The sequence below is a fragment of the Somniosus microcephalus genome, chromosome 17 (assembly GCF_052327205.1).
Source record: "Somniosus microcephalus isolate GS21.2 chromosome 17, FLI_Smic_1.0, whole genome shotgun sequence".
In the NCBI taxonomy this organism is placed as follows: Eukaryota; Metazoa; Chordata; class Chondrichthyes; order Squaliformes; family Somniosidae; genus Somniosus; species Somniosus microcephalus.
This window is the reverse complement of record NC_141003.1, coordinates 86,928,503-86,955,214: the sequence shown is the minus strand read 5'-3', so window position 1 is coordinate 86,955,214 and position 26,712 is coordinate 86,928,503. Positions and strand designations below refer to the sequence as shown.

The 26,712-nt window shown below is 48.6% G+C and overlaps 1 protein-coding gene across 4 annotated transcripts in view; it reads left to right on the top strand.

Moving 5' to 3' along the window:
- frmd4a (FERM domain containing 4A) overlaps window positions 1-26,712 on the top strand; it is an 894,188-nt gene that overhangs the window by 311,333 nt on the left and 556,143 nt on the right. Inside the window, exon 1 of one of the 4 annotated variants that reach the window (XM_086010813.1) lies at window positions 26,465-26,712. This exon is cut by the window's right edge and continues 243 nt beyond it. The exons of the other annotated variants lie outside the window; for them this stretch is intronic. The gene's annotated coding sequence lies outside the window, so the exon portion shown is untranslated. Of the gene's footprint in view, window positions 1-26,464 lie in introns of those variants that run through there. 4 annotated transcript variants of the gene reach the window in all.

Here is a 26,712-nt window from a genome sequence, read left to right as displayed (position 1 = left end):
ACAGGCAAGACTTGCTGTGCTGGAATGGAGAAGCAAATGGACCGAATACCGATTCCTATGGGACTCCACTAGTGAGCAGCCCCACGCGGAGCTGCTCCATTAATAACCACCCTCTGATTATCTGAATGCAGCCAATTCACTATCCCACCTAAACTCTGCCCGCCAACCCCACAGTATGCAATCTTTTGAGCAGCACTTTATCAAAGGCTTTCTGAAAGCCAACATATACACAATACCAATCAGACTACCATCATCCACCCATCCATCACCTTCGCAACCTCTGCAAAAAAAATTCAACCAAGTTGGTGAAAGAAGGCCTCCTTTCCCAGAAGCCATGTTGGGATTGCATAATAGCCTCTGCTTTAAAATTAGACCCGGTACATGGTTTCCGCGAGTGATCAGAGATCTGCTTGATTCCAGCAGAGATGAAATGATTCTCTTTAATCTCAATCAGTGTCAATGGATTATCCACAGAGGGCTTTGTGTTATAATAATTTCGATAATTTGACTTTAATCAATGAAAGTTCCCAGATCCAATTGAAAACAGGTTGTATTTACACTTACAGAATTGCATGTAAAACTCCTTAAAATATTGTTTTGTCCTACATAAAAACATAAGAAATAGGAGCAGGAGTCGGCCATTTGGCCCCTCGAGCCTGCTCCGCCATTCAATAAGATCATGGTTGATCTTTGACCTCATCTCCACTTTCCCGCCCGGTCTCCATATCCCTTGATTCCCTTAATATCCAAAAATCTATCGATTTCTGTCTTGAATATACTCAACGACTGAGCCTCCACAGCCCTCTGTGGTAGAGAATTCCAAAGATTCACCACCCTCTGAGTGAAGAAACTTCTCCTCATTTCGGTCCTAAATGGCCTATCCTGAGACTGTGACTCCTGGTTCTAGACTCTCCAGCCAGGGGAAACAGCCTCTGATTGCAAACATTTCTGCCTTTTCTCAGCAGCGACAAGAGCTTTTCACTCCTGTTTGTAACATTGGTTAGGGTTCCAAAAGGAACATCTGTGTGTAATGGGGTTTTCTTTCACTTTCAGCATCTGAATGTTTGTGGAATCTGTTGGGTCACCTTGTGGGCATGGATGGGTGATCAGCATGTCTGTCGACTTGAGAGGTTTCACAGATATCTCCCGCTTTTTCAAGTGACCTAGAACGGAAATCTTTCTTCTTCTTAGGCAGTCCCTCGGAACCGAGGATGACTTGCTTCCACATTAAAAATGAGTTCTCAGGTGACTGATGAGTCCAATGCAGGACCTACAGTCTCTGTCACAGGTGGGGCAGACGGTGGTTGAAGGGGCGGGTGGGTGGGGTGCTTGGGTTGACGCGCGCTCCTTGCGCTGCCTGCGCTTGGCTTCCGCTTGCTCCCGGCGAAGAGACTCGAGGTGTTCGGCGCCTTCCCGGATGCTTCTCCTCCACTTTGTGCGGTCTTGGGCCAGGGATTCCCAGGTGGCGGTGGGGATGTAACACTTTTTCAAGGAGGCTTTGAGGGTGTCCTTGAAATACAGCACAGGTTAAAATCATGGTTAGAAAATTGTGCAGTTTATTCACTGCTTCCCCAAGATGAACAGAAATTCAGACCAATAAAAAAAATGCACTGATTAACCATAAAACCATTCACCAGCACGTATTCTTACCATTATGTATGTAACTAGAGTTTTTACACTTGCACACCTGGTAAGCAAAATCATTTGTTTTGTTGTCGTAACCTTGCTGCCAATGGCCCAAAACAAAATAAGAATCTGTCAACCAACCCCATACAGATTATAGAAAAGTTGAGCTGCCAGGTCAGGTTTTGTGCCTGTGTGTGTAACGTGTGTGCCCGGAAGGTATTGAAATCTCTCAGCTTGGGCACTGTGCGCTTCCTTTAATATTGCCATTACAGAGAATTACCTAAGACTTACGGCACAGAAACGGGCCATTCGGCCCAACCAGTCCATGCCGGCGTTTATGCTCCTCGCGAACCTCCTCCCGTCTTTCCTCATCTAACTCTATCAGCATAACCCTCTATTCCCTTCTCCCTCAGATGCTTGTCTAGCCTCCCCTTAAATGCATCGATACTATTCGCCTCAACCACTCCCTGTGGCAGCGAGTTCCACATTATCACCACTCTCTGGGTAAAGAAGTTGCTGCTGAATTTCCAATTGGATTTAGAAACATAGAAACATAGAAGATAGGAGCAGGAGTCGGCCATTCGGCCCCTTGAGCCTGCTCCGCCATTCAATGCGATCATGGCTGATCATCCAAATTCAGTACCCGGTCCCTGCCTTCTCTCCAGATCCCTTGATCCCTTCAGCCTTAAGAAATATATCCAACTCCTTCTTGAATATATTTAATGAATTGGCCTCCACTGCCTTCTGTGGTAGAAAATTTCACAGGTTCACCACTCTCTTAGTGACTATCTTATATTGATGGCCTCTAGTTTTGCTCTTCCCCACAAGTGGCAACTGCTGAAAGAGAGATGTTTATAGGGGCACCGTCTATGTGAAAAAATGGTTTGCAAACCCTATTTCGTTTGGCACCAAATATACAGTGTAATTAAGTTGCTTTGAAATGCATCAGGTGCACATGTTTCCGTTGTGACAAAAATGACCCATATCTCTATTTGTCATAGCTGCTAGTTTTGTATGGAGCTCTTTGAGCTGTGTGGCTGTCCTCAGAGTCTTTTTCTTTTCCATGTAAGAAATCACACAACACCAGGTTATAGTCCAACAGCTTTATTTGAAATCACAAGCTTTCGGAGTGCTGCTCCTTCGTCAGGTGAAGTGGAGAGATGCATAAAAACACAGCTTATATAGTCAGAGAATAATGTCAGATGTTTACAGGTAATCTTTCTAACTGCCATTTATCACACCTCGGCAGAGAGATAATCACAGCAATCAAAGGTGTAAATTGTGTCCAAACAGGTCAGTCAGGAAAACATTATATCAAAGAACAATGAGGTGGGGTCACAAGGGGTCAAATATTGCAGATGCTGGGGTCTGTATGAAAAACAAAAAAACAGACAAAAAACATTTTTTTTGCTGGAAATCACAGCAGGTCCGGCTGCATCTGTGTGGAGCGAACAAGCCAACGACGACTCGAGTCTGGATGACCCTACATCAGGTGGGGTTACATGTAGCGTGACATGAACCCAAGATCCCGGTTGAGGCCGTCCTCATGGGTGCGGAACTTGGCTATCAGTTTCTGCTCGACGATTTTGTGTTGTCGTGTGTCTCGAAGGCCGCCTTGGAGAATGCTTACCCGAAGATCGGAGGCTGAATGTCCTTGACTGCTGAAGTGTTCCCCGACTGGGAGGGAACACTCCTGCCTGGCGATTGTTGCGCGGTGTCCATTCATCCGTTGTCGCAGTGTCTGCATGGTCTCGCCGATGTACCATGCTCCGGGGCATCCTTTCCTGCAACGTATGAGGTAGACAACGTTGGCCGAGTCACATGAGTATGTACCATGTACCTGGTGGGTGGTGTCCTCACGTGTGATGATGGTATCTGTGTTGATGATCTGGCATGTCTTGCAGAGGTTGCTGTGGCAGGGTTGTGTGGTGTTGTGGTCGCTGTTCTCCTGAAAGCTGGGTAATTTGCTGCGAACGATGGTCTGTTTGAGGTTAGGCGGCTGTTTGAAGGCGAGTAGTGGAGGCGTGGGGATGGCCTTAGCGAGGTGTTCGTCGTCATCGATGACATGTTGAAGGCTGCGAAGAACATGGCGTAGTTTCTCTGCTCCGGGGAAGTACTGGACGACGAAGGGTACTCTGTTGGTTGTGTCCCGTGTTTGTCTTCTGAGGAGGTCTATGCGATTTTTCGCTGTGGCCCGTCAGAACTGTCGATCGACGAGTCGAGCGTCATATCCCGTTCTTACGAGGGCGTCTTTCAGCATCTGTAGGTGTCCATCGCGTTCCTCCTCGTCTGAGCAGATCCTGTGTATTCGCAGGGCTTGTCCATAGGGGATGGCTTCTTTAACGTGGTTAGGGTGGAAGCTGGAGAAGTGGAGCATCCTGAGGTTGTCCGTGGGCTTGCGGTAGAGTGAAGTGCTGAGGTGTCCGTCTTTGATGGAGATTCGTGTGTCCAAGAATGAAACCGATTCTGAGGAGTAGTCCATGGTGAGTTTGATGGTGGGATGGAACTTGTTGATGTTATCGTGTATCCGTTCTGTTCTGTATGACAATGGCTCCTCCTTTGTCTGCTGGTTTGATGACGATATTGCGGTTGGTCTTGAGAGCGTGGATGGCGTTGCGTTGTGCTCGGGTGACATTCTGGACTGCCTTGTGAGTGCGGCTGATGAATCTCGGGTGACATTCTGGACTGCCTTGTTAGTGCCATGTAACTTGGCATTATTTGTGTCCAGACTTATAGTCCTGATATCACATGATACTGTGACTAGTGGGGTGGGTCCCTGTAGTGTCGCCCGCCCCTAATATGGTACCGACCCGGGCCATATCTGGTTAAGCAACGCCTCGATTTCAAACTTCTCATCCTTGTTTTCAAATCCCTCCATGGCCCTCGCCCCCTCCCTACCTCTGTAATCTTCTCCAGCCCCACAACCCCCGAGATATCTGCGCTCTAATTCTGGCCGATTTTAGTCGCTGCACATTTGGCGGCCGCGCCTTCAGCTGCCTGGGCCCTAAGCTCCGGAATTCCCTCCCTAAACCTCTCCGCCTCTCTCTCCTCCTTTAAGACGCTCCTTAAAACCTCCCTCTTTGACCAAGCTGTTATCTGCCCAAATATCTCCTTATGTGGCTCAGTGTCAAATTTTGTTTGATAATCGCTCCTGTGAAGCGCCTCGGGACGTTTTACTACATTAAAGGCGCTATAGGAATGCAAGTTGTTGACCCGTCCCCAGGATTTGGAACAGGGTGATTGCGAGGGCTGAGCTGTAGGTGGAAAGGAATTTTTACCCTGTGCTATTGTAAACCTGGCACAAACCATACAAGACCCATATATCGTTTGTAATGAATTGGCGGTGTGCTGGAAGGAGTGCGGTTTGTGAAGCACGTTCGACCATCTGCTCAGTGGATGTGATGCTCCACACTGTTCAGACATCTGTAGCGTAATGGGAAATAAATTAGTAACAAGTAACCTGGTGAATGAATGTTGATTATTTCTGCTCTGATTTCAGTGCTATCATTGGGAGAGTTTGTAGGTTAACTTTGGTCTATTTGTATTCTATATGCATCTGTGTTATAAGGCTGTACTAACACATCAGTGGGTGCACATGATGATAGTACACTACAAAGACAAAGCAGTTTCTGTCTCCAGACTGCTCAGGAGCCGGAACCAGGACTTGATTTTGTTCATTGAGAAAGAGTAGTAAAGGGGGTCAAGGTCCATTGTGCAGGACACTGCCAGGGTTGAAAAGATATGGGGAGAGGACAAGGTACATCATGAAGTAGTGATTAGGTGATGGAGACTTCGATTTAAGAAGCTGCAGACAGGAGGAGGAAGGAAAAACTGAGAGAGGTGAGGATTGCCATAGCTTGTAACACTAGGGAATGTGCGTGGTCTGTCATCTGAGCTGCTTCTACCCATTGTTTGGGTTATTGAATAGTCATCCAATGTGGGTCACACTTAAGGTGAGCCACACGTGTAAGCTTCGAAAGAAAGAAAGACTTTAATTTCTACAGCGCCTTTCACGACCTCAGGAACGCCCCAAAGCGCTTTACAGCCAATGAAGTACTTTTTGAAGTGGAGTCACTGTTGTAATGTAGGAAACGCGGCAACCAATTTGCGCACAGCAAGCTCCCACAAACAGCAATGTGATAAATGACCAGATCATCTGTTTTTTTTAGTGATGTTGATTGAGTGATAAATATTGGCCCCAGGACACCGGGGATAACTCCCCCCTGCTCTTCTTCAAAAATCAATCTTACCTGCGTCATTAGCAGTCATTATATGGCGCCTATTATATTCCTAGCTTCAGTTTAGCTACGTGCGGCACTGAAATGCGCCAGGAATGTCATTCAGAGTACTAAGTCCTCTCACATGCCTTTAGTGATGACATGAATCTTGTCATTCATGTGGAAATGACTTATGAAATGATACTGGGCAGCCTGCTGGTGGCGCTGTCCAGGGAGAGTATAAATATTCGGGCATGGGCCCAGCTTGCTCAGGACATTCTTTAACAGGAACTAGTGAAGGACACAACTAGATCTCCATGTTGTAAAACAGTTGGTTAAAGCTTTGTTTAACGCTTAGACCAAGTGCCTAGTAGTTTTCTTACGTCAAGTGATACACATCTAATGCCAATTTTGTTAAGTGACTCTGTTCGTGCCCAGGCTCATTTATCTCCTGAAATTTTCCCACAGGGGTGCAGTGACACAAGAAATTGAGACCCCCGACCAATTTGGTGACAAATAAAATACCACCTTAAGTGAGACCCACACCCGCATCAAGGAAGGTGAGTTCAGGGTCCATCCCTTCCACTGTTTACCAGACGTGTCAGGAAACCCCAAATCCTTATTCAGACATGGAAGGAGTCTCTGGCTGACACTGCGGAAGTCCATTATCCGTACAAGGGAGAAATCATTGCGCGGACTACTGTTTGCCAAAAGGTCTAAACGATTTGAACACATTAGCACGTTGCAGTTTGTGGGAGCTTGCTGTGCGCAAATTGGCATTTCCTACATTACAACAGTGACCACACTTCAAAAAGCATACACAATGTACGATACAGAATAACATATCAACAGAGACTTCAAATTTATTTTGGAATTTGAAATGAAGCAAGTCCAATCACTGGAACGGGAACAGTCGCTGGTGGAAACAGATTCACTAGTAGCCTTGAAAAGAGAATTGGATAAATATTTGAAGGAAAAAAAATTGCAGGATGTGGGGAAAGAGCGGGGGAGTGGGACTGACTGGATTGCTCTTCGAAAGAGCCGGCGCAGACTCGACGGGCCGAATGGCCTCCTTCTGTGCTGTACTAGTGTCAGCCGTGGCTCAGTGGGCAGCACTCTCACCTCTGACTCAGAAGGTTGTAGGTTCAAGTCCCACTTCAGAGACTGGAGCACAAAACTCTAGGCTGACACTCCAGTGCAGTGCTGAGGGAGTGCTGCACTGTCGGAGGTGCCGCTCTTCAGATGAGATGTTAAACCGAGGCCCCGTCTGCTCTCTCAGGTGGACGTAAAAGATCCCATGGCCACTATTTTGAAGAGGAGCAGGGGAGTTCTCCCCGGTGTCCTGAGGCCAATATTTACCCCTCAACAAACACCTAACACAGATTATCTGGTCATTATCACATTGCTGTTTGTGGGAGCTTGCTGTGCGCAAATTGGCTGCTGCGTTTCCGACATTACAACAGTGACTACACTTCAAAAAGTGCTTCATTGGCTGTAAAGCGCTTTGGGACGTCCAGTGGTCGTGAAAGGCGCTATAGAAATACAAGTCTTTCTTTTAGTGTTCTATGATTCTACAGACTTTCTTATCTCTTGACCATTAGTGCATAAAGTTCTGTCTCCTGCAGCAAGCTCTGTGATGTGATTGCCTTTGTCATACAAGCAGTGTGGGAGATCAATAAGCTAATTAACTGAATTGGGGTAAGGTACTGACTTGGATAGAGAACTGGTTGGCAGACAGGAAGCAAAGAGTTGGAATAAACAGGTCGTTTTCCGAGTGGCAGGCAGTGACTAGTGGGGTACCGCAAGGATCGGTCCTTGGACCCCAGCTATTCACAATATATATTAATGATCTAGACGAGGGAACTAGATGTAATATCTCCAAGTTTGCAGATGACACAAAGCTGGGTGGGCGTGTGTGCTGTGAGGAGGATGCCGAGAAACTCCAGTATGATTTGGACAGGTTGGGTGATTGGGCAGAAGCATGGCAGATGCAGTATAAAGTGGATAAATGCGAGGTTATCCACTTCGGTGGCAAAAACAGGAAGACAGATTATTATCTGAACAGCAATAGATTGGGAAAAGGGGAAGTGCAACGAGACCTGGGTGTCCTTGTGCACCAGTCGCTGAAGGTAAGCATGCAGGTGCAGCAGGCGGTTAAGAAGGCAAATGGTATGTTGGCCTTCATAGCGAGAGGATTCGAGTACAGGAACAAGGATGTCTTGCTGCAGTTGTACAGGGCCTTGGTGAGACCACATCTTGAGTATTGTGTGCAGTTTTGGTCGCCTTATCTGAGGAAGGATGTTCTTGCCATGGAGGGAGTGCAGCGAAGATTCACCAGACTGATACCTGGGATGGCAGGAATGATGTATGAAGAGAGATTGGGTCGATTAGGCTTATATTCGCTAGAGTTTAGAAGAATGAGAGGGGATCTCATTGAAACTTATAAAATTCTAACAGGACTAGACAGACTAGATGCAGGAAGGATGTTCCCGATGGTCGGGGAGTCCAGAACCAGGGGTCACAGTCTAAGGATAAGGGGTAAGCCATTTAGGACAGAGATGAGGAGGAATTTCTTCACCCAGAGAGTGGTGAACCTGTGGAATTCTCTGCCACACAAGGCAGTTGAGGCCAATTCATTAAATATATTCAAGAAGGAGTTAGATATATTTCTTAAGGCTAAAGGGATCATGGGATATGGGGAGAAGGCAGGGACAGGGTACTGAAGTACCATGATCGCATTGAATGGCAGAGCAGGCTCGAGGGGCCGAATGGCCTACTCCTGCTCCTATACTCGATGTTTCTATGTGCTTGGGATGGGAGGATGTGGTGGATCATCTTCAAGAACTGACCAGTGAGGAGACTGAAATTAGGAAAGTACCAGGCCCATGACCAAACAAACTGTTGTACCTGCTTGATTTTTTTAACATCAGTAAAGAACACACTTCAGTATGTTACAATTTATTTACCTGATTAAGTTATCTCTCAAATCTCTAGTAGAAGATGTTCGGCTCCCTCAACAACAAACAAAGATAACCACTCCTCAGCACATTATATGTGAGTTCCAAATCACGGGCTTATTTAACATGAAGCCTGAATCTATTCGATTCTGTTAAGTCGGCCAGACTTGCTAATGTTTTGTTAGTCGATGTGGTCTGATCAGCAGCAAAGGCACCAAGCGGTTTAGACAGGCTGCCGTGTCGTTTGGAATTCTTACACCAAGAATAAGAAACTACATTTGGCGTGTAAAATTAAACTGTCAGGCCATTTAGAAAAAAGAAAATCAGTTTGTCAATACAGTATGCAATTCAAAGTGGTAGAAATTGGACCTCATGGTCCGTAGTGTTAGGTGGAGTCAAACTATTCTGTAACACTTGGAAGAAGTCTCATAAAGACTTGCATTTCTGTAGCGCCTTTCACAACCTCAGGACATCCCAAAGCGCTTTATAGCCAATGAAGTAAGGTCACTGTTGTAATGTCAGAAACTCAGCAGCCAATTTGCGCACAGCAAGCTCCCACAAACAGCAATGTGATAATGCCCAGATAATCTGCTTTTGTTATGTTGATTGCAGGATAAATATTGCCTCCTAGACACAATTCCCCAGCTCTTCTTTGAAATAGTGCCATGGGATCTTTTAAGTCCACCCAAGAGCACAGAGCACCTCAATTTAACATCTCATCTGAAAGACGGCACTTCCGACAGTGCAGCACTCCCTTGGCACTGCACTGGAGTGTCAGCCTGTATTTTTGTGCTCAAGTCTCTGGAGTGGGACTTGAACCCACAACCTTCTTGACTCAGAGGCGAGGGTGCTGCCCACTGAGTCACAGCTGACACGTGAAGCCAAAGGAACAAATGGCCTTAAAGCTCAGATGAGAGCTTCAATCCATACTCAATTGTGCACGAGTGAGAACTGAACAAAAGACCAAACCGAAAATGTGAAGGAAGGGATTTTAACAAAATAGGAAAAATTGGAAAAGATTAAAAGCAAGTAAAACAAAATCAAGAAAATAGCTTTGTTTGTCAAAGATTTTTTAAAAATAAGACGAGGGTGGCTCAGGGTGGTGGAATGCAGTTTTGCACCATGATGTGCAATATATCGAGCTCCTATGGACGCTCTCAGTAGAATCCAGACATATCTCCATGAGAAGGGAGGGAAAAATTACAAAAAAACAGGATCATTACCAAGACATCTTCTGGTGGCTGTTTTACAGAAGAGCATGGCCAGAATCCTGGAGTTGCTTCCCTGCAGATGCTCTATAGCAGTGGCGGGGGGTGGGGGGGGGACACTGGGAAGTGGAAAATACCTTAGAAGTACTGTCCTGGAAATTACTCTTTGCAATTTTTTATTTTATTCGTTCCTGGGATGTGGGTGTCGCTGGCAAGGCCAGCATTTATTGCCCATCCCTAGTTGCCCTTGAGAAGGTGGTGGTGAGCCTCCTTCTTGAACCGCTGCAGTCCGTGTGGTGAAGGTGCTCCCACAGTGAGGTGGTTAAGAAGGCATATGGGATACTTGCCTTCATTAGCCGAGGCATAGAATATAAGAGCAGGGAGGTTATGATGGAGCTGGAGAAAACGCTAGTTAGGCCACAGCTGGAATACTGTGTGCAGTTCTGGTCGCCACACTATAGGAGGGATGTGATTGCATTGGAGAGGGTGCAGAGGAGATTCACCAGGATGTTACCTGGGCTGGAGCGCTTCAGCTATGAAGAGAGACTGGACAGGCTGGGGTTGTTTTCCTTAGAGCAGAGAAGGCTGAGGGGGGACCTGATTGAGGTGTACAAAGTTATGAGGGGCATAGATAGGGTAGATAGAAAGGAATTTTTCCCCTTAGTAGAGGGGTCAATAACCAGGGGCATAGTTTCAAGGTAAGGGGCAGGAGGTTTAGAGGGGATTGGAAGAAAAACTTTTTCACCCAGAGGGTGGTTGGAATCTGGAACTCACTGCCTGAAAGGGTGGTAGAGGCAGGAACCCTCATAACATTCAAGAAGCATTTAGATGAGCACTTGAAACACCATAGCATACAAGGCTACGGACCAAGTGCTGGAAAATGGGATTAGAATAGACAGGGCTTGATGATCGGCGCGGACACGATGTGCCGAAGGGCCTCTTTCTGTGCTGTATAACTCTATGGACTTGATTTTCCAAACCCCGAGGAGGCGGGAGTGGTGGGAAAATTGCAGAATCAGGGGGGCAGGAACCCATCCCGCCCCCAACCCGCCTCCGTGCCAATTTCCCAGGAGGCGGGAAAGGTATTAGTGCCAATTAACAGGTAGTTAACAGGCAATTTTTTGCCTAATCCCTATTTTTAGCCCTGAAGTGTGGGCTGTCCGACCATGCCAAGTTAGCGAGGCAGACTGTCGGTCTGCAGGGGTTGGAGGGGTTGAGATGTCCGTTGTGTGGGTGAGTGATGGGTGCATGTGTGCAGAGGTAAGTGTGTGAGGTAAGTGTAAAGTGTTTTAATAAGTTTTACTTACCTTTACTTTCTCCTGCAGGCTTCCTTCCTTCAGTTCTCGGGAGTCCCTCAGCTCACCGGCACAGAAAGCAGAATGGCCGCTGAACTGTCAAAAGCTGCAGCCTCTGCTTTCTGGTCTGGAGAGATCTCTAACTGAGTCTGCGTAGAAGGACTCAAGTTAGAAGACAGATTGTCCGTGTTTGAGAGCTTCACAGAGCTGTCAAACGCTGATTGTTCATCTGTCAAAAGCTCTTGACAGATGAAATGTCAATTGCTGACATCACCAGTAACCAGGTGTCCCTTAATTGGCCTGCTGAGCCCGCTGGGCGGGGCTTAACAAGGTCAATCAAGGGAAAATAGCGTGGGTTGGCCACAAGTCGATGGAGGCGGGACTACAACCCAAAAAGTGGGAGTCCCGCCTCCAAAAGCTCCCCATTGACAAAATCAAGCCCTATGACAGTGCTGTTAGGGAGGGAGTTCCAGGATTTTGACTCAGCGACGATGAAGGAACGGCCGATATATTTCTAAGTCAGGATGGTGTGTGACTTGGGGGGGGGGGCGGAACTTGGAGGTGATGGTGTTCCCGTGCGCCTGCTGCCCTCGTCCTTCCAGCATATATTACATTAGCATATAAATGCATAATATGTTCATATAATGTTTTTCTGACTGTTGCCTTAACAGAGGTGTTAATCTGTTGAAAATAAAGCAGAGGGATGTTGTATGATTGTGTTCGGTGTTCATACACTAATAACACAAACAATCATCTTTCAGCTGTTGAGCCCCTTTACCAGCAGATTATAGGGAAGTATAAGGGCGTATTAGGATGTAATAGCAGAGCACTTGGAAAAAAGTGCCGGATCGGGCAAAGTCAACATGGATTTACAAAAGGTAAATCGTGCTTGACTAATCTACTGGAATTTTTTGAGGATGTAACTGGTAAAATAGATAAGGGAGAACCAGTGGATGTGGTGTATTTGGATTTTCAAAAGGCTTTCGATAAGGTCCCGCATAAGAGATTAGCGTGTAAAATTAAGGCACATGGGCCTAGAAATTCAGTCGCGTTTGCGCCCACTTATTGGCTATAGAGTGGTTTGCGCCGGAAGTTTTTTAGCGCCCGAAATTCAGTTGGTCCCTAACATCGGCGTTAGCCGGTAGCGCTGCGCCGGCACCGATGACGTCATCGGTGTGCGCAGCGCCCCGGTTCCAATGCTATTCTGTGCCGATGGCCAAATTCAGTTGCGGCCGCCTCGCCCGTAGCGGCCGCAAACAGCGTTTGAAAAACGGTGCCTTGCAGCTCCGCGAGGCCGGCGCATAAAGGTGGAGGGGCGGCCGGCCGCTTTCCCGTCGGCCGCCTGGCCGCACCTCCCTCCCCGGACTCCTGCACCACCCCCCCGCGGCATTGGTGTCTGACTCCCGCGAGCCCGGCACTTCTCCGTGGTGCCGGGCTCATTTGCCGGGGGAATCCAGCGGCGATCTCACGACTGCAGGCAGCTCCTCCTTAAGAGAAGGAGGAGGCCTGCAGTACCCCAGCCTGCCGCACCGCATCGGGTGCCGCAGCGGCAACTGGACGCCTGAAACTGACTTTCATCGCCCCAAACGAGGCGGCCAAACCCTGCAATAGCGCCCGCCTCCGTCTTGGGGCGGCGCAACTGAATTTCAGGCGGGCGCTACGGGAATCCGGGCGAGTGCAAAATTTCGGGCACTAAAGACCTGGCGCGGCGATACCGAATTTTTAGCCCATGGGATCGGGGCAAGGTATTGACTTGGATAGAGAACTGGTTGGCAGACAGAAAGCAAAGAGTTTGAATAAACGGCTCTTTTTCCGAGTGGCAGGCAGTGACTAGTGGGGTACCGCAGGGATCGGTCCTTGGACCCCAGCTATTCACAATATATATTAACGATCTGGATGAGGGAACTAGACGTAATATCTCCAAGTTTGCAGATGACACAAAGCTGGGTGGGCGTGTGTGTTGTGAGGAGGATACCGATAAACTGCAGTATGATCTGGACAGGTTGGGTGATTGGTCAGAAGCATGGCAGATGCAATATAACGTGGATAAATGTGAGGTTATCCACTTTGGTGTCAAAAACAAGAAGGCAGATTATTATCTGAATGGCAATAGATTGGGAGAAGGGGAAGTGCAACGAGACCTGGGTGTCCTTGTGCACCAGTCGCTGAAAGTAAGGATGCAGGTGCAGCAGGCGGTTAAGAAGGCAAATGATCTGTTGGCCTTCGTAGCGAGAGGGTTTGAGTACAGGAACAAGGATGTCTTGCTGCAGTTGTACAGGGCCTTGGTGAGACCACATCTGGAGTATTGTGTGCAGTTTTGGTCGCCTTATCTGAGGAAGGATGTTCTTGCCATGGAAGGAGTTCAGCGAAGATTCACCAGGCTGATACCTGGGATGGCAGGAATGACGTATGAGGAGAGATTGGGTCGATTCGGCTTGTACTCGCTGGAGTTTAGAAGAATGAGAGGGGATCTCATCAAAACTTATAAAATTCTAACAGGACTAGACAGACTAGATGCAGGAAGGATGTTCCCGATGGCGGGGGAGTCCTGAACCAGGGGTCACAGTCTAAGGATAAAGGGTAAGCCATTTAGGACTGAGATGAGGAGGAATTTCTTCACCCAGAGAGTGGTGAACCTGTGGAATTCTCTACCACAGAAGGCAGTGGAGGCCAATTCATTAAATATATTCAAGAAGGAGTTGGATATATTTCTTAAGGCTAAAGGGATCAAGGGATATGGGGAGAAGGCAGGAGCAGGGTACTGAATTTGGATGATCAGCCATGATCTCATTGAATGGCGGAGCAGGCTCGAGGGGCCGAATGGCCTACTCCTGCTCCTATCTTCTATGTTTTCTATTTCATTGAAATGCAGCATTTCTTTTTAAATCGTTGAATATAACGGAACTGTTCATCATTTTAATATCTACAGACAGCAACATAAAGATTAGCTTTAAAGCCTATTGCCATCTTGTGTACTAGTTCTTAATCATCACTTGACGTCAGATATGATTTGAGTTCCCATTTTACAATAGATTGTGAGGTAGACACGCCACTGGAGATTAGACTTAATAATTATTATTATTGTTAATAGTGAGCAGGTCTGGCGTTTTGCGAGTCTTATTTCCTGTCTCTCTCTCTCTCTCCCTCTCTCTGTAATGAAAATCTTTAGCCGGGAATATCCTCAGGACGTCTCCCACTTTGTCATCGCAAGTTCAGCGGAAACCCAGAAGTTGTGGAGTTCACAGTTGGAATTTTACTCGGTTTTAATGATTAACATTGACTGCGTCGCCAGACTGGATTCTGCGCAGCCCACATTGAGCAATTTGTTTATTAACATGCCGGTTATTTGACACTATTAGACAGTTGGAGGGAAGCGCCTTTCTCCTCGTTTCTTTCCGGCTTCACAAAATGGGCCGAATGCAGAAATGGGGTGAAACCTGTTTTGCCGTCTTTGCTAGCAAGCTGGTTTCTAATCACCCTTCTTCTATCGTATCTGCTTGCGAGAGAGCGTCGGATACGTGGCATTCACCCATCAGAGTTCAACTCAGTTTGTCGGAAGCATGTCTGACATCAGTCTCTAAGTCTGGTCCCATCTTGTAGCAGTCCTTCCCTAAACCTCTCCGCCTCTCTACTTCTCTCTCCTCCTTTAAGATGCTCCTTAAAACCTACCTCTTTGACCAAGCAGTTCGTCGTCTGCCCTAAGGGCAGCACGGTGGCATAGTGGTTAGCACTGTTGCCTCACAGCGCCAGGGACCCGGGTTCGAATCCGGCCTCGGGCGACTGTCTGTGTGGAGTTTGCACATTCTCCCCGTGTTTGCGTGGGTTTACTCCGGGTGCTCCGGTTTCCTCCCACAGTCCAAAGATGTGCAGGTTAGGTTAATTGGCTATGATAAATTGACCCTTAGTGTTAGGGGGATTAAATACGTGGGGTTATGGGGATAGGGTGGGATATGTGTTGGTGCAGGCTCGATGGGCCGAAATGGCCTCTATCTGCACTGTGTGATTCTGTGATATCTCCTTGTGTGGCTCGGTATTTCAAATTTTGTTTGATAATCGCTCCTGTGAAGCGGCTTGTGAGGTTTTGCTACATAGAAATACAAGTTGTTGTTGTTGTTAAGCGGTTGCTGAATATTCAAGTGCCGAAGCCACTGGCCATATTCTCATAGAGTCATAACGGCATAGAAGGAGGCCATTCGGCCCATCGAGTCCGTGCCGGCTCTCTGTAGAGCAATCCAGTCAGTCCCATTCCCCCGCTCTATCCCCGTAGCCCTGCAAGTTTATTTCCCTCAAGTGCCTATCCAGTCTCCCCTTGAAAACATTGAGGCCTAGAAATTCAGTTGTGTGCGCCAGCCGCTAGCGCCTTAGGAGGAGGAGATGTGGGGCGCTAGGCGGCTAGCGGCCGGGCGCAGCGCGATCTGCGCCTCTCCCCAACTTCAGTAAAGATTTAGCGGCGGCGCAAAGCCTTTGCGCGCGCTCAGCTGCGCGCGCAGATCCTGACATCATTTCATCGTGCAACGCCCTTTGTGCGCCCCGAACCGGAAATTCTTTGCGCCTGGCGCCCCCAGCGACTGGTAGAGGGGAACGGTTCCCAGTCGCTGCGGGGCGCGGGGAGCGCTATTTAAAGGGGACTCCTCCTGCAGTATAAGTGGCAGCCATTTTGTGCCAATCCCTCTGTGTGAGAGATGGATATTTGGAGAGAGACAAAGGCAGAGAGCTTTCTGCTTTGACTCAGTGCTTGCACAGGTACTTGTGGCTTCAGGCTAGAGCTTTGCACTTGGATTTCACTTTCAGTGCCATAGCCTTGAGTCGCCACATATAATGGGGGCTGCAATGGGTGGAAACGTTGGCTTTCTGCATTGCATTCAAAGGGATCAGAGACGCCGTGAGAGAGTGCCAGTCATGGCCAGACGGAGATTGGCCAACAGGCGTCGGCACAGGAGGCCTTACCCACCCAGGGTATACCGCCAGCAGTTCTCATATCTGAACATGTCTGAGGAGCAGTGTGTTCGGAGGATACGATTCAGAAGGGAGGTAGTCACTGAGATCTGCCACCTGCTTCGCAGAGATCTGCAGCCACAGCTGAGGAGCAGGACGTCTCTGTCAGTGGCAGTGAAGGTGACGGTGGCTCTCAACTTCGATGCCACTGGCTCCTTCCAATCCACTACTGGGGACATTGCCAACATCTCCCAGTTCGCGATACATTGCTGCATCCGCCAGGTGAACAATGCCCTTTTCAGAAGGAGACGTCAGTACATCTCCTTCCCCATGACCCTGGACAAGCAGCAAGAGCGTTCAATCGGCTTTGGAAGAATAGCGGCCTTCCCCATGGTTGAGGGCGTAGAACTGATGAACCAGCAATGGTCAGGCCTTGCTTCAGGGCTGCAGTGTGCAGGGCATGGCAGCCAAACAAGTCGACCCTTCCCCTTTAAGAGCTGACCGGCGCCAGCGTGTCTGCCTTCATTGAGCAACTTGCCGCACCTGCGCTGCGCCTGTCCTCGGTGTTAGCGCCCCGGATCGCCAGCTTAGCGCCTAATGATAGTCGTGCATCGCCTGCTTTAGCGCAGCAGCAACCTCTTGGGGCGATGCCACTGAATATCGGCGAAGGTGGCGCGAAGTTGCGCCGGGCGCAAACTTTAGCGGCCGCCCGGCTGTAGTGCCCCAAACGTGGCTATACTAAATTTCTAGGCCTGAGTGTCTCCGCTTCCACCACTTCCGTCGGCAGTGAGTTCCAGGTCATCACCACTCGCTGCATAAAAAAGTTTTTCCTCACATCCCCCCTGTGTCTCTTGCCCAAAACCTTAAATCTGTGTCCCCTAGTCCTTGTACCATCATCTAGTGGGAACAGCCTTTCCCCGTCTAGCCTATCCAAACCCATCATAATCTTGTACACCTCTATCAAATCACCCCTCAACCTCCTTTGCTCTAATGAAAACAAATCCAGCTTCTCCAACCTGTCCTTGTAGCGAAGATCCCCCATCCCCGGAACCATTCTGGTAAATCTCCTCTGCACCCTCTCAAGGGCCTTCACATCATTCCTAAAGTGCGATGACCAGAACTGGACGCAATACTCTGCCTCCAGAACTCTTTACTATGACACCTATTGCTATCTGCAGATGAACTTTCCTTCAGTCAGGGAAAAATGGAGGTAACCATCCCTGTTACAGGCAGCTCAAACCCAATTACTAATACAGCATTAACGAAACATCAAAGCCAATAGGGTTTAACACATCATGGCAGCTAAAAATAGCCGACACGCTCGAGTTGCAGCCTCTTTGTCCTTGCTGCTATTCCTGCTGGTGATTGGGTTTTTTTTCCCCTGACTCTGCTCCTGTGGTGCCCTTGGATGTGTCTCTGATGATAACTGCTGGCCTGCGAGTCGTCGCCACTTGTCCTCTTGTTCGCCTCACAGAGTGACTTGCCCTCGTCCCTGGCTCGCCGCCTGGATCAAACAGATGGGTCGTGTCACCTGCTAAAGGAGTTTGGCCATTGTTTCTTCGGTCCTGGGGTTGCTTGTAATGAGGCCTCCCAGGTCAGAGGCCAGCCCTCCAGATCGGCCATCGTGTTCTGCTGGCGCAGCACCAACCAAATAGGGAGCTGGCTCCTCCTTAATTTTTCCTGCAATTCACAGATAAAAGAAAGACTTGCATTTCTATAGCGCCTTTCATGACCTCAGGATGTCCCAAAGCGCTTTACAGCCAATGAAGTACTTTTTGAAGTGTGGTCACTGTTGTAATGTGGGAAACGCGGCAGCCATTTTGTGCACAGCAAGCTCCCACAAACAGCAATGTGATAATGACCAGATCATCTGTTTTAGTGATGTTGATTGAGGGATAAATATTGGCCCCAGGACACCGGGGAGAACTCCCCTGCTCTTCTTCCAATAGTGGCCATGGGAGCTTTTACGTCCACCTGAGAGAGCAGACAGGGCCTCAGTTTAACGTCTCATCCGAAAGACGGCACCTCCGACAGTGCAGCACTCCCTCAGCAATGCACTGGAGAGTGTCAGCCTGGATTATGTGCTCAAGTCCCTGGAGTGGGACATGAACCCACAACCTTCTGACCCAGAGGTGAGAGGGCTACCCCACTGAGCCAGGGCTAACATAGTGCCTGCCCTTTACTGGGAGTGATTGACCATATCACACATTCATCTGACTTCTGCCAACAAGCTCACTCTACAGTGGAAGCTGATGGTTAACGGTCTAACACCATGATTAACTGCAGTTGAATGGAATCACCTCCTCTCTGAGCGGAACGCGTGCGAACTTTCTACATTGGCGAGATTGGGTTAATGATGGTTAGTGAAATAAAATGCTTTTGTGTTCTCTCTAGTCAACTTTTGAACCCTTATCTTCTGAGCAGCAGAATGAAACGCCTTTCCCATCCTCCTGTTCAGCATCGCTTCTCTTTTTAACAAGCTACGATAAAGTCTTTTGCATATTGAGTTTTACCAGACATGTGAAGCGCTGATCAGTTACATCAAGCTGTCTTGTGTCTCACGACGGCTTTCATCTGCATAGAGGGCTGATCTGTTCCTCGACACTGTCTCCAAATTACCTTCCACAAGAGGATTACTAAAGAGCACAAAATTCATAAACTCCAAAAGGACCCTGATTTTTATTCGTCCGCCACATGCGCATTTGGACATGTGAAGGTGGCAGCCTGTCCTTGACATTTTAAAAAGTCGGCATCAAAGCGACAGATACTGCAACAAAGGCAGAAATAATGCACATGAGCTGTTGTCTTATAGCAGGCCATTTAAAATCTGTTATTCGGCATGGTTTAGGAGGAAGGTTTTCTAATCGGGCGGATGCTCTGGGAGAGAAGGATGGTTTGTTTAGCGTTAGGTTGGCAGGAATCTACATTCCAGTTATAGCCCAATGTAAGAGGACATCGACTTTGTTAATGGCGTTAACGCTGAAAGAGATTGATGATTGCCAAGATTTTTATTGTGGTCCTGGCTGGGCGCTTTGTTCTGCTGGTGTCATGGCAACGGCTGGATGCTTGCGATGTTTAGTCGCTCTGTTCCCGGCTGCATGAATGTTTGATTCTGCATGCGAGGGGGTGCCAGCTGATCTCACCGTCCTAATTAGCGGCATCTCCTCTCGAAGTCATCGCAGGTACTTCCAGCAGATTAATCCCAGACATTACAAGATGGACCCGATTACTGGTTACTATTCCTCGGGGAGAGCGTCCCGGGGCGCTAGTTCTTTTTGCTTCATTTACACTATCGCTGTTGAATATCAATGGTTGTGTGTGTGTGTTTCCGCCCCCCCCCACCCCCACCCCTCTCGGTTATCAGCTAAATCTGAATCTTTACAAATGCTTTAAATAGTCCTGCGCCGTGGGAAGAAAAAAGAAAATGGTTTCAGTGCGGACCTGTTTACAGCAGGATGACCAAGTTCCATTTTTGCATTTGGCAATTCTGGTTAATGAGGCAATAATTGGTGGCTGCGAGCTCCCTTCAGAAAGGAAGTGGAAATTTCAAATAGCTGTCGGACCATCCAGTCTAGCTCAGCCAATGTTGCTCGTATATTGTAAATACATCAACAAATGGTGTCTGAGGAAAATTATGTCATGTTATTTTGAACAGGGCGTATAAAAGACAGAAAGACTTGCATTTCTCTTCTTCTTAGGCAGTCTCTTGGAGCCGAGGATGACTTGCTTCCACATTAAAAATGAGTTCTCAGGTGACTGATGAGTCCGATGCGGGACCTACAGTCTCTGTCACAGGTGGGGCAGACGGTGGTTGAAGGGGCGGGTGGGTGGGGTGCTTGGGTTGACGTGCGCTCCTTGCGCTGCCTGCGCTTCGCTTCCGTTTGCTCCCGGCGAAGAGGCTCGAGGTGTTTGGCATCTTCCCGGATGCTTCCCCTCCACTTTGTGCGGTCTTGGGCCAGGTATTCCCAGGTGCCGGATTTCTACAGCGCCTTTCACAACCTCAGGCGTTCCCCCAAAGCGCGTCACAGCCAGTGAAGTGGTTTTTGAAGTGTAGAGAACGCAGCAGCCAATTTTTACACAGCAAGGTCCCACAAACAACAATGGTTGAGGGATGAATATTGGCCCCAGGACACCGGGGAGAACTCCCCTGCTTTTCATCAAAAATAGCGCCGCGGGATCTTTTCGGTCCACCTGAGAGGGCAGACGGGGCCTCGGTTCAACGTCTCATCTGAAAGACGGCACCTCCGACAGTGCGGCACTCCCTCAGCACTGCACTGGGAGTGTCAGCCTGGATTTTTGTGCTCAAGCCTCATGGAGTGGGGACTGTGAACCCACAATGTGGTGACCCAGAAATATGCGCGCTATTCCCTGAACCATGGCTGACACGTTAAATGCAGCCTGATTTTCGGAAGCTTGTAGATGTTCGATCTGAAAAACTACTACAGTTCCTTTGATTCCAGTGGTAAAGGAGCAAAGCTTTTGCTGAATATTAAGGTTATCTTATCACCAGGAGGATGCATCATTGTTATTATTTCCTTTCTAATTTACGCCCCCCTCGCTGTCGCCTCCTTTCCTAAAGTTGCCGAATCTCGCTCAGATACGATAAGGGTGGGGGCAGCCCTCCGATACCTCGTCCAAACAGCTTTCCCTCACGTGTGAGCCTCGCCAGAGATCGGAGAGGGTATTTTACCGTGAAGGGCAGCGTCCGATTCTGCCCTCAAGCGACATCCTCAAACGCATATTTTCCGAGATTGCGTCACTTGACAGCAATCAGACGCAGTAACCCTGGCACGCGGTCGTTCCTCTCCCTGGCCCGTGAAAGGCCACCAATCGCACCGGCACTGCTGCCCCAACTGACACCAGTTCACTCACTGCTGACTGGAGTGTAAACCAAGGGCCTTCGAGCAACCTTCCCGCGCAGCCGCGCAGCGGTCTGGAACTCCAACGCAGGCCCCTCACCAACGTTTGAATGGGCCTGCAGTCACTTAAAGGGACTACGCACCAAAAAAAAATAAGAGGGAACATTGCCGTCAAGTGTGTCACTTTGCTATTTAAGAATGGTGTGAGAGGGAACCAGGGAATTATAGACCAGTTAGACTAACATCTGCTGTGGGGAAATTGCTAGAGTCTGTAATTAAGGATAGAGTGACTGAACACCGTGAACATTTTCAGTTGATCAGAGAGAGCCAGCATGGATTTGTGAAAGGCAGGTCATGCCTAACAAAGCTGATTGAATTTTTTGAGGAGGTGACTAAATTGGTGGATAGGGGAATGTCTGTGGATGTTATTTATATGGACTTCCAGAAGGCATTTGAAGAGACTGTTAACTAAGGTAGAAGCCCACAGAATTGAAGGCAAATTATTGACCTGGTTAGGAAATTGGCTGAGCGACAGGAGACAGAGAGTAGGGATAATGGGCAGGTTCTCTAATTGGCAGGATGTGACTAGTGGTGTCCCGCAGGGATGTGTGTTGGGGGCCCTCAACTATTCACAGTATTTATTAACTAACGACTTAGATGAAGGCATAGAAAGCCATATATTCAAATTTGCCGATGACACAAAGATAGGCGGCATTGTAGGCGGTGTAGATGGAAGCATAAAATTACAAAGGGATATCGAGAGATTAAGTGAATGGGCAAAACTGTGGCAAATGGATTTCAATATAGGCAAATGTGAGGTCATCCACTTTGGACCTAAAAAGGATAGAACTGGGTACTTTCTAAATGGTGAAAAGCTAAAAACAGTGGAGGTCCAAAGAGACTCGGGGGGCCCAGGTACATCGATCATTAAAATGTCATGAACAGGCACGGAAAATAATCAAAAAGGCTAATGGAATGCTGGCCTTTATATCTGGAGGACTAGAATACAAGGGGGTAGAAGTTATGCTGCAGCTGTACAAAGCCCTGGTTAGACCACACCTGGAGCACTGGGAGCAGTTCTGGGCACCACACCTTAGGAAGGATCTATTGGCCTTGGAGGGAGTGCAGCGTAGGTTTACCAGAATGATACCCGGACTTCAAGGGTTAAATTACGAGGAGAGATTACACAAATTAGGGTTGTATTCCCCGGAGTTTAGAAGGTTAAACGGTGATCTTATCAAAGTTTTCAAGATATTAAGGGGAACAGATAGGGGAGATAGAGAGAAACTATTTCCGCTGGTTGGGGAGTCTAGGACTGGGGGCAGAGTCTAAAAATTAGAGCCAGACCTTTCAGGAGTGAAATTAGGAAACACTTCTACACACAAAGGGTGGTAGAAGTTTGGAATTCTCTTCCGCAAACAGCAATTGATGCTGGATCAATTGTTAATTTTAAATCTGAGAAAGATAGATTTTTGTTAACCAAAGGTATTAAGGGATATGGGCCAAAGGCGGGGTATATGGTGTTAGGTCACAGATCAGCCATGATCTCACTGAATGGCGGAACAGGCCTCCTCCTGTTCCTATGTTCCTAAGTGTGCCCCATTATAAAATAATTCAGGGCTGTTTTTAATGTCAATCAGAAAGAGTCCCCTTGCACTTCTCTCTCTGTGTATATTTTACCACACAGTTGCCAAATGCATTGAGTTTGTGATGTTCTTGCTGGTACTAAGTAGGAGTCAGGGACCTACAGTATGTTGCAGTGGGTTATTGCCATTCTGACGTGTCTCTAATGTGAGTTGTAGGATGGAGTGTATTTTGTTTTCCCCATTTGAATGCTGGCTTGCATCGTGCATGACGATCCACAGATAAGGAAATAACAAAGAGCCGAATTCAAAATGAAGCAGGGCTACCACAATGCAATATTTGTTTGGCGTGAATATTGTCATATAGACACGAGCTACGCGCCCCCGTGGGCACCTTCCAGTAGACGGAGAATTGCTAAAGAAAGCTCAAGTACTGTGAGGGAGTGAGAGCTGGAGTTAATCACACCGGGAGGATGCAGTGCAGCAACAGCATGGGTTGGGAGCCCACTCCGAACACGGTGCATGTCTCTGGTCAGACAGATTAACACGCAGCCTCCAATACTGGACGGAAATCTACGTGATCCAGTTTTTAAAGAAAACATTTGTGCAAGAATTTCAACTGCGCAGCTCAGGTGACCTGAGAAACCCTGGGGCAGTCCGAGCTTTATGCTAAACCATCTTAGAGCTGTTTCTATGGCAATGCCTTTACAGATAACGGCCTAGAAATTCGGTTTTGGCGCAGCGAGGGCTTTAGCGCCGGAAGTTAGTGCCGGCGCTAAGTCCCCCTGCGCGCGCCAAAAATTCAGCAGCGCCGCGCCCAAACGGCTGCCGGCGCTACTGAGGGGTCTCAGCGCCTCAAAACTGGCGCCGCATTGCGGCGCTATTCCGGCGCTGCGGTGCGGCAGGCTCGGGAAGTGCAGGCCTCCTCCTTCCGTTAAGGAGGAGCTGCCTGCACCCGGCCGCGGCCCGCGATAATCTTTTTAAAAATGAGCCCGGCACCTTGGACAAGTGCCGGGCTTGCTTCTGTTCCGGGGGGGGGGGGGGGGGGAAGTCCGGGGAGGGAGCTGCGGCCAGGCGGCCGGCGGGAAAGCGGCCGGCCGCCGCGGGGCCTTTAATGCGCCGGCGCAAAGTTCTGTAAGGCACCTCTGCCAGAACGTTGCTTGCGGCTGCCACGGGCGAGGCGGCCGCAACTCAATTTCCGAGTTCGGGCGGGTTACCATGGCAACCGGGACGCTGCGCACACCGATGACGTCATCGGTGCCGGCGCAGCGCTACCGGCCTAACGCCGATTTAGGGCCCCTGTCAATTTCTAAACTGGCCATAACTTCGGCGCTAGGCCCTCTAGCGCCTCAAAAGTGGCGCTAAGGCCAGTGAATTTCTAGGCCACTTTCTCTTCCCCCTCCACCTCCGCCATGCATATTTTGTTCGGAACAAGCTGAGGGTTCATCATTTTGGGGAGTAAAACAATTTCTGTGTCCGGCACCCAGTATCACCCACACCAAGTCCCGTTCACCCATCACCCCCTGTGCTCGCTGACCAACGCTGGCTCCCGGTTAAGCAACGCCTCGATTTTAAAATTCTCACCCGTGTTTTCAAATCTCTCCATGTCCTCGCCCCTCCCTATCTCTGTAATCTCCTCCAGCCCCACAACCCCCCCGAGATATCTGCGCTCCTCTAATTCTGACCTCTTGTGCATCCCCCAATTTTAATCGCTCCACCATTGGCGGCCGTGCCTTCTGTTGCCTAGGCCCTAAGCTCTGGAATTCCCTCCCTAAACCTCTCTTTCCTCCTTTAAGATGCTCCTTAAAACCTACCTCTTTGTCCAAGCTTTTGGTCACCTGCCCTAATATCTCCTTATGTGGCTCAGTGTCGAATTTTGTTTGTTAACGCTCCTGTGAAGCGCCTTGGGGTGTTTTACTATGTTAAAGGAGCTATAGAAATACAAGCTGTTGTTGTTGTTGTTACCTCCACGAACCACTCCCAGGTCGAGTACGGCACACGGAGGTGGCTGAGTAAACCCAGAACAGTGGCCCCTGCTGCTCCAGTTTAAACATATCCCATTTCCCACATGCACCAGCTGCCGCCAGTGTCAGCCATGGCTCAGTGGGCAGCACACTCGCCTCTGAGTCAGAAGGTTGTGGGTTCAAATCCCACTCCAGAGACTCGAGTACAAACATCTAGGCTGACACTCGCAGTGCAGTGCTGAGGGAGGGCTGCCCTGTCGGAGGTGCCGTCATTCGGATGAGACGTTGAACCGAGGCCCCGTCTGCTCTCTCAGGTGGATGTAAACGATCCCATGGGCACTATTTTGAAGAAGAGCAGGGGAGTTATCCCCAGTGTCCTGGGCCAATATTTATCCCTCAATCAACATCACTAAAACAGATTATCTGGTCATTATCACATTGCTGTTTGTGGGAGCTTGCTGTGCGCAAATTGACCGCTGCGTTTCCTACATCACAACAGTGACTACACTTCAAAAGTACTTCATTGGGATATCCTGAGGTTATGGACAGTGCTATATAAATGCAAGTCTACCTTTCTGAATGAAGGTGCCAAGTTAGTGCCTCAGTAAGGGGTGGTTTAGGGAATCCCTTTCCCTAGTTTTTCGCAAGGACTATATTAAAGGACTACCACCAAACTTCCTGTGCTAAATTCTGATGGATTTTTAACGTATTTTATTGATGTGAGTGAGACCGAGTGGCCCTGAGCTCCATCCACAGCGCTGAGCCCTGCCAGGTGGATGAGGAGGCACAGAGTGGGCCTCAGTCTGGTTTGTGATCAAAATCTGTGATCAAATGGCTCATGCTCACTCGCAGCGTTTCTTTTTGTTTTACTTATAAAACTCTTGAATAAACTACATTTAGATAAGAGAGAAACTCTTTCCCCCCCTGGCGGCGGGTGAGTCAATACCCAGAGGCCTGAGATTCAAAACCATTGGCAAAATATCGAGAGGGGAGGTGAGGAGAAACGCTTTCACTCAGAGAGTTGTCGTGATCTGGAACGCTCGACCTGATAAGCTGATTCCATCAGTAATTTTTAAAGGGAGTTGGACAGGGATGAGGAACTCTCGGGGTTACGGACACAAAGCGGGGGATCTGGGACTGAGCACGACGGCTCTTTCAAAGAGCCGGCACAGGCAGGACGGGCCGAATGGCCTCCTCCTGAGCTGTAAGTTTCTGTGATCTAAAGCTAGAGACTGTTACCCCCGTCTGTGTTGGAGGATTGCCACCCTCTGGGGGAAGCTCAGGCGGTGCTGTACTGTAGACGAGGTGAGGTGAGGCCTCTGTCTCCGGAGATGGGGGGCACCGCCTCGCAACACGCTTTGTTTCGCTGCCTCCCAGTGCCATGCGGGCTGTTGCCAGGAAGAAGAGGAGACGCTCTGGTCTAAAACTGCTCTGCAGCAACTGTGCGCTCGCAGTCTTGTTGCTTGCACATCCCCGCCCCACCATTGGCGGCCGTGCCTACAGCTGCCGAGGCCCAAAGCTCTGGAATTCCCTGCCTAAACCTCTCCGCCTCGCTCTCCTCCTTTAAGACGTTCCTTAAAACCTACCTCTTTGACCAAGCTTTTGGCCATCTGCCCTAATTTCTTCTATGTGGCTCGGTGTCAAATTATTTTGTCTTATAATCCTCCTGCGAAGTGCCTTGGGATGTTTTACTAGGTTACAGACGCTGTATAAATACAGGTTGGGGAGGAGGGGAGGTGGAGAAGTGCTGTTTTAAGTGTAGCCAGCGACTGTAATGTGAAGAAATCAAACTCGGCTGGACTGACTGTTGTGAACGCGATGTGTGCTCTCTAATATATCTGAGTCGCTGCAAAGCACGTGTCTGAACCAGGAACGTTGGGACACCGTGAGTAACGTGGGGCTGGGATAAAACTGCTGGAGCGTGTAAAAATCCTTTCATCATCAGTATAATAGTGCAAAGTAAGCACCTTCCAGTCATCCTTTTGTGACCTAACAGCAGCAGCTTGGATGACAGCACTTTCTCTGTGTTGAATGCACTGCGTAAGACAGGGATCATTTGTCAGTGAGC